The following is a 16,633-nucleotide window of genomic DNA, read 5'->3' as shown; positions in this document are numbered from 1 at the left end:
GGTAAGCAAGTAAGAATAGACGCGCTAACCTATGAGGTACAATGAGCTTAGGAGTTCATATGCATAAAACCTATGTAGGCACGAAGGCTTGCACAATAGGCAAGAGATATATTTTTGAAAGCAACAAGTATGAAAGCCTACAAAGTGGGTAGGTAAAAGTCTATCGAAGGCCACAAGCATAGAGACCTATAAGAAAACACGTAGAAACCGATGAGATGAAATTACGTGAGGGATTAGTTGGTAAGTGAGGGAGGCCTGTAAGAAAAAGCGTGCTAACCTATGAGGTACAATAAGCTTACGCGTTCATAAACATAAAGGTCAAAGGAATGTAATAAGCATAGAACCTATATAGGCACGAAGGCTTACACGATAGACAAGAAATGGATTTTTGAAAGTAACAAGCATGAAAGCCTATAAGGTGGGTAGGTAAGAGTCTATTAGATGCCACGAGCATAGAGACCTATTAGATTAAGAAAGCACGAGAACCTATGAGGTCTATGTAGAAGCATAAAGTTTGTAAAATAGAGAAGGTCTAGATACCTATGGATTAAAGTAAGCATGAGGATTTAACATTAGAGCCTAACAAGTGCAGGCATGATGGCTTATGAGATACAACAAACATGAAGCTATGAGGTAAGTACGTGCAAAAGTTTATGAGATGTAACAAGCATGAAAGTCTATGAAAAAGCACGATATCTTATGAGACATAATAGGTATGAGGGCCTATGAGGTGAGTAGATGTGAGACATATTAAGTGGCGTAAACACCAAAACTATTAGAACAAGCACGCTAACCTATGATGTGTGCAATCTTAGGAGTGCATATGCACAAAAGCCTAATTAGGCATAGGTCCTAGGTATGTGCAAAAGGGCCTATAAGAGAAGGTATGGACTTATGAAAGTAGAAAGCATGAAAGCCTATAGAGTGTGTAAGTGCAAAAACTTGTAAGATGAAGAAGGCATGAGAACCTATGAGATAAAGCAAGTACAAGGGCTTTGAAATTAACTGACTTCAGAGTATGCAAGAGGAGATAGACTCATGGGCCTGTGGAATAAGATAGCCATAAGACCTATGAAATAGATAGGTATAGAAGTATGTGAGATGAAGAACGTACAAGAACCTATAAGAAGAAGCAAGTATAAGAGCTTGAGATTAATTGATATCAGAGCTAATAAGATAAGATAAGCACATGGAACCTATCCAAGATGAAGAATGTACCAAAATTTATGCAAAGAAGCATGCATAAAAGCTTGAGATTAACTGACATCAAAGCTCATAAAATGAGATAAGCTTATAAGCCTGTAAAATGAGATAGCCATGAGACCTATGAGATGAGTAGGTACAAAAGTATGTGAGATGAATAATACATGAGAATCAATTAGAAGAAGCAAGCACAAGCGCTTGAGATTAGTTGACATTGTAGCTCATGAGATGAGATAGGCTCATAGGCCCGTGAAGTGATATAATCATGGGATCTATGAAATGGATATGTATAGAAGTGTTTGTGATGAATAATACGTAAGAACCTACGAGAAGAAGCAAGTACAAAAGTTTAATATTAGTTAACATCAATGCACATGGGCCAGTGCAATGAGATAGTCTTGGGACCTATGAGATTGGTATGTATATAAGTGTGAGAAATGAAGAATGTACAAGAACTTATAAGAAAAAGAAAAAATAAAAGCTTGAGGTTAGTTGACATCAGAGCTCATAAGATGAGATAGATACATGGACTTGTGAAGTGAGATAGTCATAGGATCTATGAAATAGGTATATACAAAAGTGTATGAGAAGAAAAGTGCATAGGAACCTAATAGAAGAAGCAAGTACAGAAGCTTGGGATTAGTTAATATCAGAGCTAACAAGATAAGATAGACACATGGACCTGCAAAATGAGATAGGCTTGGGACCTATGAGATGGGTATGTACTGAAGTTTGTGATATAAAGCACAAGAACCTATAAGGAGAAGCAAGCACCACAGTTTGATATTAGTTGTCATCATTAATGCATGAACCTATGAAACATGATACCCATAGATTTATGAGATGGGTATGTAAAGAAATCTGTGAGATAAAGAATGCACAAAATTCTATGAGAAAAAGCAAACATAGGGGCTTGAGATTAGTTGTCATCATAGCTAATAAGATGAGATAGGCACATGAGGTCGTGAAATGGAAAAGCTGTGGGACCTATGAGATATGTAGGTACAGAAGTCTGTGAGATAGAGAATGCATAATAATTTATGAGAAGAAGCAAGTACCAGAGTTTTAAAATTAGTTAACATCAGAGCTTATAAGATGAGATAGACTTATAGACCCTTAAAATGAGATAGGCATGGGACTTATGGAATGGAGTAGGCAAATGGTCCTTCGTGGTGAATAAATATAGGCATAACAAGCTTAAGAGGCTTTGAGGTGAGTAGCAACTAGAGCTATTAAGAAGTAATAAGCACAAGATACTATGGAATGAAATAGACACAAAAACCTTTCAAAGGTTAAAAAAAGAGTTATGAGATGGAACCAATAAGACGATCTTTGAACTAGGAATAAATGGTGTCCTTAATAGGAAGTGAGCACAAGGACTTGAACAACAAGAAATCTTATGATGTGCAATAAGTGTGAGTTTATGAAATGAATGTTTATCATATGCAACAAGCATAATAAAGATAAAATTATGAATGGCTGAGAGATCAAGATTATCCAAGCACTATGAAAGACAATTCTAATTGAATTAATTGATGCATGATAATGTCAATGATGCAAGATGTCAAGATGATGTAAAATGTAAAGAATGTAAAATGAATATTAACAAATTATTTTTATTTTGAAATAGTTTGAAACATATCATCTTTACAAAGTCATGCACCGTATGAATCAAATATGAGAAATCAAGATTATGTTAGAAAATGATGCAAAACAAGGTATTTTCATTTTTCAAATAGTTTGAAGCCTATCATCCTTACAAAGTCACGCTCCTTATGAATCAAATATGAAGAAGGACTCATGATTTTTTTTTGCTTGACTTGTGACTAGATGATTGGCTAACGTGCTTTCGGATTAGCTTCTACTAATATTCTGTGAGCTAAAATGATGATATGCTTATGTTGTATTTATTGAGAACCCAATGAACTTTCTATGACTCAAGACAAATCAAAATAATTGCAATGTTCTTTTTTTTTTTTGTGGACACATGTTTACCTTTAATATATGTTTATCAAAATGTAAAATAAATTAATGGTAAAACAAAGAAAATCAACAATTTATTTAAGAGAGAGATGAAAAACATTGCAAAGAGGGTAATGTATAGCGGGTGAGAATGAAATGCATATAGTTTGAAGTGGATAGAATTAAAATGAATGACTACAATGATACTGGAGTAATGTTTTTTTGAACAATGCTAGTTGCACATGTTAATAATATTGACCACTCATTAACAAGCTTAGAAGTAGGTTAACCAAGCTTGAAGCCTTGTTAATTATCCAGTTTGAAGTCAAGCACTTCAATTGGCTCTCTTTTGCCTCAGTTTGCATTCATGTCATTTCATTCTTTTATCTCAAAATTATTAATTACCCCATTTTGAAAAGCTTGGAACATCATTTATCTCAATTTAGGGTTTGACACTTATCGATTGCCCCTATTTGAATATATCATGCCAATTGTCCCCGATTAAGGATTTCAACATATCCATTGATCCAATTTAAGCTTTTATCATGCTTTTCATTTATGATCCATTTCGGTAACTTTTTTTATTTCATGAAACCCTTTTTTTTACTTTTCTTTTTCTTTTTTCTTTTTGATAAATCTAGCAGTCAAGTCTCTCTTTTTTTCTTTTGCGCTGACTTTTGCCTAGGTTGCTCTTTTAAGTTTTCAACCTAGCGGACATCCTTTTTTTTTTATTTGCATTTAAGATCCTTTTTGGTAACCTTTTTTTGTTTTTATTTCATGAAACCTTTTTTTCTTTTTCTTTTTTGATATTTTTCAAATCTAACAATCGAATCTTTCCCTTTTTTTTCCATCCTTTTTTTTGTTTTTTTTTTTTTGCATCTTTATTTTTCTTTTTAAAGAGATCCTAACTATCATATCTAGGAGAAGTAAAGTCTAATGAGGAAATCCTTGTGGCATAATGTATTCAATCTTTTGATGTCCAAGTGGGGTCTAATTTATAAGTATGATCATATTTTTATTTTCAAACTTGTTTCCATTTGTACTCTTAAAAAGAAGGTTTTGTCATCTTTCGTAAGGAAAATTATTTTAATTCCACAAAAAGCTGCCCTATTGCACTTATTCTTCTTTGATTTCTTCTTTGATCCAAACCTTTTTTTTTTCTCCCAAAATATTGCCCCAATTGCAATCTAATATTTGTGACCGTTCATTACAACGATATTCATATATCAAGATAAAGCTTCCAAATATATGCATTTTTCGCATTTGCTTGAATAATAAGACAGTCAAAGTTACTTGATATGATACTACAATTATTGCATTATTTAGGATAAAAAGTATGGATAGTGAACTTAAAACGAAAGATAATAGGTAAGAAAATAAAGTTCAAAATGTACAAAAAGGAAACATGTTAGTTCAAATTCCAAAAAAAAAAAAAGGGATACCCTAAAGCCTTAGGTAAAGCATTAGAATTATTGCAAAATTATTTTGAAGAATTAAAAATCAAAGGAAGATTTATGGTTTCTCAATTGTTAAATTTTTATTTGGCAAACAAGCATAGAAAAATGTCTTCTTTAGGACATGACATTCCATCTTAGGACTCAGTTCAAATTAATGAAGTAAAGCTGAATAGGCATTGCCGAGATATCTAAAAAGAATCAATTTATTTTATTTCTTGAGAGATTGTTGTTGCTTTAAAATCTTGGTCATTTTTACCTTGGGTTGGTTGATATCCCTCTTCATCTCTTGGTTATGGTATTCTAACTCATTGATCATGTCCAATTAGGAACGTTCAATGTAAGAATGTAAGATTTGAAATTGATTTATATATATATATATTTACAAAAGATAGGAATTTGTGGTGAAAAGACTTATATGTTTATTTTTTATTTAAAGAAGTTCCCTAAATTCTAACACTAAAAGTATGCTTCCTCTTAGGTCAGAAAGTGGTCGACTCTCATTCTAAAGGAGCATTCACTCATCAGTAGATGAGGTCTATCTACTAGCAATGTGTAGAACATCATATATTTTCAATCAAAAGACTATTGTTCATCAATGGATATTGTTTAAATCAAACTCAATAATGAGTAAATATAATCTTGATATTTCTCATTTCCTAGTATAACATTGAAAAACTTTAAATATTTTTACTCTAAAAGTAATTTCTTTAAAAATAATTAGAAATAAGAAAAATGCAACTTAGTATGCTTCTAAAATGTAATATAAATATACATTATTTTGAAAAATGAACATATGGATAAATGCATGAATTATTTTTAAAAAAGTGAATGCATTAATGACTTTGAAATATGTGAATGGAGGGATCATCATTTTTTTTGTTTTACAAGTGAATGCATAAATAATTTTTTTTTTAGTATATGCGAATGATGGAATCATTTTTTTGTTTTACAAGTGAATGCATGAATCATTTTTTTTGTATATGCGAATGTAGAATTATTTTTTTATATGCGAATGCATGAATTATTTTTAAATGTGAATGCGTTTTTTTTGTATATGCGAATGTTTGGATCATTTTTTTTATGCGAATTCATGAATCATTTTTTTTTTGTATATGTGAACGCATGAATCATTTTTTATATGTGAATGCATTAATTTTTTTTTTATATATGAATGCATGAATCATTTTTATATGTGAATGAATGAATATATTTTTTTTGTATATACGAATTCATGAATATTTTATTTTTGTATGGATAAATTCTTTTTGTATATGCGAATGGATAAATATATTTTTTTGTATAGACGAATTCATGAATATTTTATTTTTGTATGAATCAATTTTTTTTGTATATGCGAATGCATGAATCATTTTTTTTTGTACAAAACGTGTACGACGAATAATTATGAATGATTTTAAACAAATGAAGGAACAGGATAAATTTTATAAAGAAAATATATTTTATTTTAATTTTTCTACATTTCTATGGTAAAAACTCTAATTTTTAGAGTTCACTATGTCCTTTTGTTAGTGCATGGTTTCATGGATAGATATAGATTCCTATGGTCTTGTATAGCTCCCAGATTGCCCCTATTAAATAATAAGGACCTAGCTCATGACTTAGTCATAAGTAGGGACGTGTCCTCTCAATATGAGTAAGTCAATGTACTAGTAACAATCTGAGTGGTAGCTCAACAACTACCAAGTGAGCATAAAGCCCCCCAATAATAGCTGTTAAGACACTTTCTACTCCTAGGCTCGCATAGGCTTGGGTATAAAGCCCAAATGTGTGTGAGATAAGTGTTAGTGATGTGTGTGTATAGAGCATACAAGTTTTTACCCTATTCATTATCTATCTAACATAGACTAACAAATACCGAAAAATGTACAAAAGTCATCTACCCTAAGATTCACAATGTAGCAAGAGAAATAATAGTAACAAGATATTTACAAAAATAAACTGAACAATAAATAAAATAAAAGGAATACACAAACAAAATGATGAGTGAAATAAAAAAAGATTAAAACTTTTCCACACTTAATTAGATTAGGTTTGACTCTTAAAAATATCCCCAGTGGAGTCGCCATCTGTCGCAACCGGTGACACGACGGGACGGCGATAACAAGGAGTCGCCACCAAAGTTTATTAAAGAAAACATTCAAATTTTTTTTAATTAAAATAAAATATTCGAAACCAGATTTGGGCTCGGGAGTCATTTACGTATAAGGAATGTATTAGCACCTTACGACGTCCGTTGGTTAAAACAGTTACCTTCTAATTAATTGTGCAAAATTTTATTTTAACTCTAAAAACATTTATTTCACTCTAAAAGAAACTAATTATTTTTTTTTTTTTTGCTATTTTCAAATTTGTTATTATTATATTTTTAGATTTATTTCTAATTTTAACTAATTTTTTGAGAGATTTTAATTTTATTTTTTTAAATGAGGAAATACAATAAAAATTATTTGAATTAAAGGAATGGATTATTTATAAAAATATTATTCTTTTTTTTATTTTTTGTATTAAAGAAATATATAGTAAAAAAACTTATCTTAACACTTTATTTTTTATTTTTTATTTTTTATTTTCTATTTTCTATTTTCTATTTTTTAAAATAAAATAAAATTTTCATTTTTTTTATTTTTATAAAAAAAATGTGCTAGAAATTAATCTTAGTTTAAAACAATTTTAAAAATATTTTGAACCTAAAAAAAAAAAAAATTAGACTCGATAGGTCAGGTTCTCACTCCTACGTATCCTCCGTGTGTAACGTAGGAATCAAAGCTACCACATAGTTCTTTTTCAAAAATTGTATTTTGGATAAGTTTTAAAGCTTTTCTGTCTTTTTTATTTTTTTGAAAAACTTGATTTTACTTTATTATGTTTTTTAAGTAAATCCACTCCTGCACAGGGTTCAAGTTAGCATACGGCTACTCAATAAACTCTTACGATCTAAGCAACGTTAAAGGTGAATCCTTCACTCTATCAAAATTACTTAGCCGTTGCGTGGATTCAAAAGACTCCGTTTTTTTTAATAATGAAAAATTGATGTACCTTTTAATGTGAAATTTTTGCACGCAAAAAAGAAACAAACGAGAGACATACAGAACAAATAAACAAATACAAGAGCAAAAAAAAATGATGAGGAATTAAGTTTTTTTTTAAGGTTAGAATATGCAAGGAAACTAGGGTTTTTAGAATTTATGAAAAGAAAGAATTTTTAAGATTTAGAAAAATTAAATTTTTATAATTTGCAAAATTGTTAAGGTTGAAAAAAATGGTTTGTGACCTTGCAAAAAATTGAATGATTTTGGGTTAGAAAAACAAATATTCTTTTTAGGGTTTGCAAAAAAAAAACATTAGTTAGAAAAAAATAGTTTATTGTTAGGATTTGCAAAAGGGTAATACTTAGATTTAGTTAAAAAAATTAATTTTTATGAATTTAGATTTTTTATTTTTTAGGGTTTGACTGAGTGAGAAGTAATTTAGGATTAGAAAAATTATTAGAATTTATAAAAAAATAAAAAAATGAAATTTTATTAAATTTTCTCTTTCTATTTATTTATTACACTTGCAAAAAAGGTTAAATCATGAAGAAGAAGAAGAGAGGAACGTATAAAAAAAATAAACAAAGAAGGAGAATATTTAATAAATATAGGAAGGATGAGAAATGAATAAAGAAGAAGGATTTTTATTAGATAAAAAGCGAAAAAAAATTTATTAGACAAAGAGAGGATAAGAAACAAACCAAAGAATAAAATGAAGAACACTTACTTAATGAAAGTTTTTCTTTTTCCTCTCATGGTTGGATCTCTCCTTCTTCAATTTGTTCTCTGTAAACGATCTCGAGACATGTTTTAAAATTTTTGCGCTGCTAGATAGAGTTATCTCAGATCTCATGTCCTTCTTTTACTCTTTGTTTCCTAGGCTCTCTCTAGAATTCTCTCTCAAAGAGGTCTCATAAAAGTAAAAAGTATCCACCTCCAAAGTCCCCTCCTTTGAAGACCTAAGCTTTCTATTTATAGGCATTTTCTAAAACCCTAGATCCTAATAAAGGCTCCCTTATTTTTCGATGATCAGTAATCAGTTTTTTTTTTCTTTTTTATCTATTTTCCTAAAAATCTACTAATTAATTTGACTATTTCTAAATCTGATTTACATTTAAAAATTAAAAATTTAAATTTAAATTTTAAATTAGTTTTTTTTATCTATTTTCTTAACTTCTTAAAAAAAGAAATTATTATATTTAAATTTTTATTTTAAAGTTTACCCGAATAAAATTGGGTATTCACAATTTCTTTTCTCATATCTTAATTCTTTACAGTATAAATTCATATTTCATTATATGTTGTTACTTAAATTAAGAAATATACCAAATATATACTAATGAATCCATTATCATCTGCCAATGAAAGCAAATTAACCTTTTATCTGTAATTATTTATTTTCTTATCTTTTTTCTTAATTATTTATGGTATAAAATTATATATTTTTATTTTTTATTTAAATTATTTAAAAATTCAGTCTAACTCACTCTTATAATATAACTTATAGAAGGACTAAGCATTTAGTTTGTGAAGTTTGCAAGACTAAACAAATTGAATAAATTTTTGCTATCACATGAGAAAATTAGACTTAATTTATTTCCAAAAATTAGTTCATAAAAAAATATTTGTTCAAGCTTTATAATAAGTATTTTGCTAATATTTTTAACAAATGAGATACATTTTAACATAAATTAATAATTATACATACCATAATGTACCTAATGATTAATCTATTATATATCATCTATTAATTAAGGCAAGTTATTATTTTTAATATTTTGTTTATCAAAATCACAAGTATCACAACTGGAAATAATTTTTTCAAGATTAATAGAATTATTATAGATAATAATTTTTAAAAATATTTAACATAATTATATTCATTAAAATTCAAAATCACTTGTTAAATTGAAATAACCTACATTTGAATAATAGTTTATTTTTTCAGACTTAAGATCTACATAAAATAGTTGAAGTAATTATAACTATCAATCATAATGCAATGCATTTCATAACATATTAGTTTAATCTTTTAAATACTTCCATAATATCTATTCTTATATAATAAATATAATATATTAAAATATCAACGAATAAAACACATACTTTTATTTACTCTTGCATTTTCATTGAAAGTTACCAATATTTTTCATAATTCATAATCATTTTTGTATTTATTTATTTAAGTAATTATTCAAATATTTATCTCCCATTTATTTTCTTAGTAAATATATTATTTATCTATATATATTAGACTAGAAACGTTTTAAAGTGATGTATTTTAAAAAAACAATATATATATATATATATTAATTTATTCTTTTTAAATTTAAAACTTAAATTATTATAGATAAATAGTATTTTTAAAAATATATTTTAATTGTGTTTATGTTTGTATTATATTTTTATGTGTGATATACAAAATTTTTATAATTTCATTTTAAAATTTGTACTTTTTAATTTTGAATAATGGTGGCATGACCCTTCTAATTGTTAACACGAAATCGTATTTCGCTTAATGTTTGTGGTTTCATTTGTCTCTTTCACTCTCAAATATGCTTCTTAATTTATTCGTTGATGATACATAAGGCCTGACTTGGTTTATGCTTGACTTGATATGATTTTTTTAATAAACAAACAAAGTCTTAACTTTTTTTAAAGTCTATTTAAGTAAGCAAACTAAACTTGAGCTATTTACAAAATCTGTTAAGTCTGACAGACTGGTCTATATATATATAATTTAAAAATAAAACTATTAAAATATGTTTAAGTAATAAAGTTATTTAATAATATATTTTTTATATTCTTAATTCTATTATTATTAAATTAATATATTATGTTATAATTTTTTAATTTATAATTATAATAAATAAAAATTATATACAAATTAAAAATATTTATACATGATTATATTTATTAAATAATAATTAATTTAATAATAAATTATTATATATATTACATTTAAATAAGTTAAAGAGTGATTAAGTTTTTGAACAAAAACAAAATGTAATCAAAATTAAATTAAATAAAATTAAAAAATAATATAATAATTTCATATTAATACATTTTTATATTATTAATTTTTTTATTATTAATATTTAATTATTATATTTAATTTTTTATAATAAATAAAAATTATTTAAATATGAATTATATTTTATTCAAAACTAAAATTTTATAAAAAATGATAGAAAAATAAAAAAATTAATATACAAATATATATATATATATATATATATAAATAGGACTATATAGTAAATAATATAAATAATATAATTTTAAATAAATTATATTTAATAATATATATTTTTTGTAACATACTAAGTGTTTTATTTTTATTAGTATAAATTTTTTAAGTAAAGTATCTATAAAAAAAAATTTAGATACCAGATTCACAGTGTATAGTCACATACCTAAATACAAATATGTCAAATTTTAAATAATTATTTTTGATAAATTTGACATAGATATAGATAGTTTTTTCTTAAAAGGTATAGTTTTTAATATATATTTAAAATTTAATAATTAATAAATATTTACATAAAAAATTATAAATAAAAAATTATATTAATAAATAATTATTTATCAATTTATATATTATATATAAATATATATTTTAATATATTATATCAGTAATATTTTTTATATAATATTAATATTATATTGTAGTTAATTTTACATATACTTGTTAATTTAAAATAAAAAATTAATGAAACAAATATAATTAAATATTTATATAATTAATTTTTAATTTAATAGTTATTGTCATATTATATTTTATATATATATATATATAATTTTTTTGATCATATAATCAAATATAATTAAATATAATTTATTTATATTTAAAATATAATTAAGTATATATTTTTTTATTAAGATAAAAGTTTAGAAATATATGTTATTGTAATTTAAATATAAATTTTATTGATTCTTACTATGTTACTTTTGTACATTCATAAATTTTATAATATAAATATTTTTTATCTACAATTTTTATAATGATAATATTTATTTAATTTTTTAAATATAATAATTTTCTTTTAGCTGATTCAATAAATTTTATGAGTGTTATTTTTTGTTATCAATTTTATATGTTTATTGTGATTTTATTTATTGAATATAAAATGTCTTTACACAAACAAAATATAATTATCATAAAAATTAATTAAAATCTTTAATACTTTAATAATTTTATAAAATTAAATTAAGAAAAATAAAAATATAAAAATTTTATGATATAAAAATATTTATAGTTAATGCTCAAATAATAATTTAAAAATTATCTATAAAATTATATAAAAATTGTTACAATTATTTAATAATTATCAGTAACGCATAAAAATTTAAAAAATATGTAAAATAATTTAATAATAAAATAATTATATTTTTATTAATATTATTTAATAACAACAATCATTATAAATATTAAGAAAAGATAAAATTTGTAGACCAATAAAATTGCTTCTTTTTTTTTGTAGCAGACTTTGTTAACAGACTTCAGGCCAGGTCAGACTGAAAATAAAGTCTTTAACAGGTAACAGGCTAGTCTCAAGCCTAATAATTATGTTATAGGCTGGGTCTGCTTAGAATAAAAGTCTAGTCTAACTTGTTTTCATCCCTTTGACACAGACTAATGAGTAAGTGAGAAACAGATGCGTTAGATACACACACACACACACACATATATATATATATATATATATATATATATATATATATATATTCTTTCATTCTTATTTTTCAAAATATCATTTTAAAAAATTAATATATTATTAGATAAAATAAATTTATAAGAATCAAACATCATTTATCAAAGAAAATACAATAAAAAAATATAAGTTATACATGTATCTTATCAATTATCACTTTAAAAAATAAACCTAAAATTACGTATTATATATAATTAACTTTCAACCTGATCTATTTTTCCCCAAAAATCAAATTTGAGATCAATAATTTAGTTGTACAAAAATTTGTATAATTATAACAATTGTTATTGAAGATAATATTTAAGAGTTGAGTAAATGAGTTTTAATAATGTACTTACTGTTGAGAGTTGTTTAAAAGATTGTTCGATAAAATAATATATACATAGTACTTTTACATGATGTATAAAATTAGTTAGAAATGTAAAATTATTTTTAGTGTATCATATAACATGTAACATTTACGGTACATTATACGAATCTTAGAATTTATCATTCCCACAAATTTAATGACAAGAGAGACATACCTTTGTCCATTAAGTCCAATGAGAGTAAATCTTTTGTTCCTTGTACTCAATCTATCTCTTTGCCAATTTTGGTACTTTCTTTCTCACACGTTTGATGGTTAACGATGAGAGACCTTCCTGGCAGAGACAGAACCCCTTTATATATTTTGTTCAACCTCCATCAAGTTGATAACAATAAGTAACTTCCCATAATAACCAATAAGCCCTTTTATAGGCCCATAATGATATTTCATATGAGTCACATTATTTAATTAATTAATTTATTTTCCCAACATTCTCCCACTTGACTCATGTGATGCCATAACATTTCATGATTTAATAATTACATAAATCATAATGCGCATTAAAAGACCTTGAATAAATTGGTTATGTCATTAATCATAATTAAAGATACAGAAATAATAAGAGTCATGGCGGTTACATGTCATTTAATCAACATGTTCCCTTCCATGTACTACTATATTATTCTTCTCTTTAATATGACTTTAAAATGAGAAGTCTATAATGGGTTCAAACATAAGGTCATTTTCATTAACAATAACATGATTTGTTTTCCACATCATAGTTTTCATGCATATACATAAAGGTAGAAAACAGAAATTTCAGAAACTTGTACTTTAATGAGCTCAGAATGTCAAATAGGCATTACTAATAACATTAATATTCAATATTCACTAGTAAACATAATGTCCATATTCTTTACATGGCCAGCAAATATCTTGGGCGGTAACCCTTTTGTTAAAGGGTCAGCTATCATAAGATCAATGCTAACATGTTCTATTGACACTCTATGTTTCTGAACTTCTTCTTTAACGGCTAAGTATTTCAATTCCATATGCTTAGCACCTTTGCAATACTTGTCATTTTTAGAAAAGAAGACAGCTGCAGAATTATCACAATAAATTTTCAGCGGCTTGACAATACTGTCAACTATTCCAAGTCCTGAAATAAAATTTCGCAACCAATTAGCCTTAACTGTGGCCTCAAAGCATGCCACAAATTCAGCCTCCATGGTGGATGCAACAATGACTGACTACTTCGCACTTTTCTATGAAATCGCTCCTCCGGCTAAAAGATACACATAACCAAATGTAGACTTTCTTGTATCCATACAACCAGCAAAGTCTGAATCTGTGTATCCAATCACCTCAAGATGATCAGATATCCTATAAGTAAGCATGTGATTCTTTGTTCCTTGCAAGTATCTTAAGACTTTCTTTGCAGCTTTCCAATGATCCAATCCTAGATTACTCTGGTATCTACCAAGCATACCAACTACAAAGCTAATATCTGGCCTCGTACAAGTTTGAGCATACATTAAACTCCCAACAACAGATGCATAAGGGATATTTTCCATCTATTTCCGTTCCAGATCATTCTTTGGACATTGTGTGAGACTAAATTTGTCTCCTTTTTGTATTGGAACGGGAGATGCTGAACACTTATCTATTCTGAATCTCTCTAAAACTTTGTCAATATATGCTTTCTAAGATAAGCCTAACATTCCTTGTGATCTATCACAGAATATTTCTATTCCTATCACATAGTCTGCCTCACCCATATCTTTCATTTCAAAGTTGTTAGAGAGAAACTTTTTAGTCTTACTTAATAGACCAAGATCATTAGTTGCAAGCAAAATGTCATCAACATACAGAATCAGAAATATAAATTTGCTCCTACTGACCTTCAGATATATACACCGATCAACAGTGTTTTCTTTAAATCCAAAAGACATAATAGTATCATTAAATTTAAGATACCATTGCTGGGAAGCCTGTTTAAGTCTGTATATTGATTTCTTAAGTTTACACACCATGTGTTCCTTTCCTTCTTCAATGAACCCCACTGGTTGGTCCATATAAACATCCTATTCTAAATTTCCATTCAGAAAGGCAGTTTTAACATCCATTTGATGCAACTCCAGATCATAATGAGCTACTAGAGCCATGAAAATTCTGAAAGAATCTTTCCTAGAAACTAGAGAAAAAGTTTCCTTGTAGTCAATGCCATCTTTTTGAGTAAAACCTTTGGCAACAAGTCGAGCCTTGTAACGTTCGATATTGCCATGAGAGTCACGTTTAAGACCCATTTATATCCAATATGGGTAATTGAAATAAAGTTCATCACTAATTTTAGAATTAAATAAAATTACAGACTTGATCACTTTGGTGATTAACAAATCTATCATACATTTAATCACAAAATTATAAGCATTCGTAAAACAATTCACATTTTTTATACATAATTTGCATTACTTTCAGAACAATTATATATATATATATATATATATATATATATATATATATATAAACATATAATGATGAAATCGAAACCGTGCCCAAAAGTTACACATTATGTAGGCAATTCTCTTTATCCACGTTCAGAAGACAGTATATACATATATATAAAGAATAGGCATCCAAATCCAATTGGCCAATATATATATAATAAACATTAAGTCCCGACGGCTTCCATTGGAACCTTCACTCTATTCCCTATGAAGACAAACTTCTCATTTGGGTTTATGGTTCGGGTTGAAAGGAATCCCTACATCATATTAGAAACATGAGTTGTACATCCAGAATCAATCCACCAAGTATTATGGAGAACTTCAGTTAAATTTGATTCAAAACATACATAAGCATTATGCTCACCTTTCTTTTCGAACCAAGCTTTACGTTTTGGACAATCCTTCTGGAAATGTCCAGACTTCCCACAAAAATGACATTTGTCATTTTTCTTCTGGATTTTAGTAGAGGACTCACCAATCTTTAATTGTCCACTTCCCTTTCCATGTTTCTTATCAGCTTTCTTTTTAGCTCCCTGATTATTCACATAATGAATGAAGTGATTTCCTTGATTCTTAAGTCTAGTTTCCTCTTGAACTAACATACTGTACAATTCATGCACATTCCATTTGTCTTTTATGGTATTATAGTTCATTTGGAAAGGACCATACTTAGACGGTAATGAGTTCAAAATGAACTGCATAAGGAAACTCTCATCCACTTCCATTCCAAGAGATTTAAGTCTTGCTGCAATATTTGTCATTTCAATGACATGTTGATACATAGTACGAGAACCATCAAACTTCATAGTGGTTAAAGTACTCATTAATATCCCAACAAGAGACTTATCAGCAGTTTGGGAGCGCTCTTCCACATTTTTCATAAATTGTGTTGCAACATCAGTTTTAGGAAGAACTGATTTGATGTTACTTGCTGCACTCATTCACATAAACATCAGGCTAAGTCTGTTCAACCTTTCCCAAGCCTTAAAATGGGCTTTCTCTTCATTACTACTAGTAGCCGTAATATCAGTAGGTTTTTCAACTTGAAGAGCCAAATCAAGATCCAAAACACCTAAGTGAAAGTTCGTTCCAATCAGAGAAATTCAACCTATTAAAGACCGGAACAGACGTAGCAAGCGAGTGTAAAGATACAGGAACAAATACTACAATTAACACATGCCTAACATTAACATTTTGAGTCATAAATTAAACATATAATACAAATTCAAACAACAAACAATCATTCTATGCATATCAATGTTCTCCTTTGGGTGATACATTAATACACAAAACATAATGATGCTAGTAATATTAACATTACTTGGTAAGATTTATGCATTAATTAGAAACACTTATTATCTTTGGATATATAAATAAAGCTAATAATGCATACTGATTACCAACGCTTATACCCATTAATTATAAGAACAACTAA

This window comes from Abrus precatorius, unplaced genomic scaffold (assembly GCF_003935025.1).
Source record: "Abrus precatorius isolate BTA unplaced genomic scaffold, Abrus_2018 Scaffold7, whole genome shotgun sequence".
Taxonomy (NCBI): Eukaryota; Viridiplantae; Streptophyta; class Magnoliopsida; order Fabales; family Fabaceae; genus Abrus; species Abrus precatorius.
The sequence above is the reverse complement of the archived record's forward strand: the minus strand, read 5'-3'. Positions refer to the sequence as shown.